The sequence below is a fragment of the Panthera tigris genome, chromosome A1, assembly GCF_018350195.1.
Source record: "Panthera tigris isolate Pti1 chromosome A1, P.tigris_Pti1_mat1.1, whole genome shotgun sequence".
Taxonomy (NCBI): Eukaryota; Metazoa; Chordata; class Mammalia; order Carnivora; family Felidae; genus Panthera; species Panthera tigris.
The window spans coordinates 124,726,218-124,729,904 of record NC_056660.1 but is presented as its reverse complement, the minus strand read 5'-3'; the positions used below and the strand labels follow the sequence as shown (position 1 = coordinate 124,729,904).

At 39.2% G+C, this 3,687-nt stretch overlaps 1 pseudogene; it reads right to left on the bottom strand.

Moving 5' to 3' along the window:
* Window positions 1–1,235: 1,235 nt before the first annotated feature.
* Window positions 1,236–1,418, bottom strand: LOC122231981 (annotated as a pseudogene).
* Between the last annotated feature and the right edge of the window lie 2,269 nt (window positions 1,419–3,687).

Genomic DNA, 3,687 nt, shown 5'->3' with positions numbered 1-3,687 from the left:
TTTCATCCATTTTGAGTTTATTTTTGTGTATGGTGTAAGAAAGTGGTCCAGGTTGATTTTTCTGCATGTTGGTGTCCAGTTCTCCCAGCACCACTTGCTGAAGAGACTGTCTTTATTCCATTGGATATTCTTTCCTGCTTTGTCAAAGATTAGTTGGCCATACATTTTGTGGGTCCATTTCTGGGTTCTCTATTCTGTTCCATTGATCTGAATGTCTGTTCTTGTGCCAGTACCATACTGTCTTGATGATTACAGCTTTGTGATACATCTTGAAGTCCGGGATTATGATGCCTCCAGCTTTGGTTCTTTTTCAAGATTTCTTGGGCTATTTGGGCTCTTTTCTGGATTATTTGTTCTAGCTTTGTGAAGAATGCTGGTGTTATTTTGATAGAGATTTCATTGAATGTATAGATTGCTTTGGGTAGTATCGACATTTTAACAATATTTGTTCTTCCAATCCAGGAGCATGGAATATTTTTCCATTTTTTGTGTCTTCTTCAGTTTCTTTCATAAGCTTTCTATAGTTTTCAGTGTATAGATTTTTCACCTTATGGGTTAGGTTTGCAATCAAACTGATTAACACAATAGCCTTTTACCTACTGTCTCCACTTCTGTTTGCATCCCTGCCCTTGATTATAACCTCATGATCTAACCAAGGGATTCCATCCTACACCCAAACTATCCAATCTGCTATACTAAGCAGGGAAATAGAAATTTGTTTCAGACCATCCTGAACAGTAATAGTAAGCATCATAGACACCTGGTACAATAGCCAGTGAACTGAAAGAACAATCAGGATGAGTGATGCAAAAGGAAAATATACCATCCCAAGAATGCTCCTGGTGCATGCCAGCATTCTACCCTAGAGTTATGGTGTTACCCTTACTCCTCCCTCAGTCTAAGTGTATGGGGGTCAGTAGCTAATTAAGCACAAAACCTGGATAGGGAGGGAACAATGACAATAACAAAAATGATTGGTGTGAGTGTTGAGTGTCAGCAGGACACTGGAAGGTTGGTATGGCATAAGGACAAAACTATGAGGTGTTAAAGATGCCTACTGGAGAGAAATTGAAAAGGTGGCCATATGGAAAGAAAACAATGACCCAGTTTGGGCCTTGAAGAAGTTACCAAGGGAGGCAGACATAGAAAGTAACAATAAAACAAAATTAAAAATAAAAATTATAATAGAAATATGTATAAAGTCATAGGTGAGAAAGCCAACCCCTGCTTGGAGGAATTAGAAAATATTTCACTAAAGATTTTAAAAAGCAAACATTTGTTATAAACTTTTGAAGCAAGGTGAGATTTCTTGCATGCCTAGTGGGTAAGGGTCCTTTGAGTAGGGAAAAGTTTTCAATTAGCCATAATCAGGCCTCGGATAAACCTCATTGGCTATGATACTGCCACTGTGCAAAGCTTAGGGGTCATCTGAGTAGAAGCAACACACGAGGAAAGATATGGAGACATATGAGGGCAGTATGGGTTAAATGTTGGGCCGATGATTTAGATAGAGTTGAAAATTAACCATGTTTGGAGAAATAGTAGGCATAGAGGTTGGATGTAGGGCAGAAGTACAAGACCAGGTTCAGGTGGCAGCAGAACAATTAGTCTAAGAATCTGGGTTTTGGAGACTACCATCCTGGCTTTAAAACTCAGATGCCATCTATGGGCAACACATTGTCATTCCCAACCCACACTTTGGGAGGTGACTTTCTTGCGGAAAGCTGTTGGAGGCCTCAGATTCACAAAACAGGTGCTCTTCTCATGGGCTGACCTCACTGCCTATTACCTGATCTTCTCCAGTCACTGGTTCATGACTCAATGGGGAAATTATCAGCAAGGTCAAGTCTGATCTGGTTTCCTTAAGACATACAGTCAGTTGACCCTATATTATAGATGAATCCTTTCAAGACTTCACTTTTTTTTTTTTTGAAAGAGAGAGAGAGAGAGAGAGCAAGAGAGTGCAAGTGAGGGAGGAGCACAGGGAGAAGGAGAGAGAATCTCAAGCAGATTCCATGCCCAGCACAGAGCCTGATGTGGGGCTGGGTCTCATGACTGTGAGATCATGACTGGAGCCAAGATCAAGAGTTGGATGCTTAACTGACTGAGCCACCCAAGAACCCCAAGACTTCACTTTTTAATGTCAGAGATGCAAAAAATTCAGTAAGTAGAAGGCTGGATTGCAAGACAGTGGTTGCAATAGAAAGTGGAAGGCTGAATTGCAATAAGCAATATTTGTTGTTTTTGTCTTATTAGACTCCTTCCAAGCTTTACTTTGGTAAGCACTTACTTAGCAAATCCCCTTAACATCTGTTTAGAACAGAAAGGGCCTTCTGGAAAGTCTTTGGCTTTACAGCTTACGCTGATGTCACACTAGACCCAAGATTTTCATTGTATTTGCTATGAATGAGACTTCTGAACACATTGCCTGATGTGGGCCCACCAGCGATTAGTTAATGTTTTGTTTCAACAATGTTGCCAAGTGCTTACACACACCTAAGATACCTTACACACATCTAAGATATCTTCTTTATTTTTTATTTTATCCCCTTCTTTTTTTTTTTATTTTTTAAAATGTTTTCCTGAAAATATGAAAATTGCCAAGATCATGGCCTATCACTCCAACAGCATGTAAATCTTAAAAACAAAGACATTCAGGGTCGCCTGGCCTGGGTGGCTCAGTTGGTTAAGCATCCCACAATCTCACAGTTTGTGAGTTTGAGCCCTGTTTTGGGCTTTGTTCTGACAGTGTGGAGCCTGCTTGGGATTCTCTGTCTCCCTCTCTCTCTGCCCCTCTACTGCTTGTGCTCTCTCTCACTCTCTAAATAAATAAATAAACAAACAAACAAATAAATAAATACATAAAACTTAAAAACAAAGAACAAAGACATTCAGATACATACATACTGAGTGATGACTTAACTCATGAAGTTTAATATTGATAAAATACTATTATCAACTTATAGTCCATATTCAGTTTTCATCGATTGTCCCAATATCATCCTTTATGGGAACTTTCTCCCCTAATCTAAGATTCTACCATGTCCCATTACTCTGAAACATTTTCTCAGTCTTTATATTAATATTTTTTATTAATAAAGAAACATGAATACAGAGCCCAAATAATATAAGTAATGAGGCATGTCAGATACTGCATATTTAATTATCATTTTTATTTTATTTTATTTTGTTTTATTTTATTTTATTTTATTATTTTTTAAACGTTTATTTATTTTTGAGACAGAGAGAGACAGAGCATGAACGGGGGAGGGTCAGAGAGAGAGGAAGACACAGAATCCAAAACAGGCTGCAGGCCCTGAGCTGTCAGCACAGAGCCTGACGTGGGGCTCAAACTCACAGATGCGAGATCATGACCTGATCTGAAGTCGGCCGCTTAACCGACTGAGCCACCCAGGTGCCCCTATCATTTTTATCTTATAAGAGGCCTTTGCAATAGTCTATGTAAGAGATTATAAGGAAGTTAAACCAACTAAAGAGACATCGCTTTCAAAAGATGCACACAGAGGACTCGATTAATTTTGTGTGGGAGATAGGTGAGGAGGATAGGTCTGTGATCACTTCAAGGTTTCTAACATGGTAGTCAGTGCAGACAGAGTGCCAAGCATTGCTGGAGAGAATACTGTGAGGAACTGCATTGAAGGGGAAGATGGTCAATAACTTTTGGAT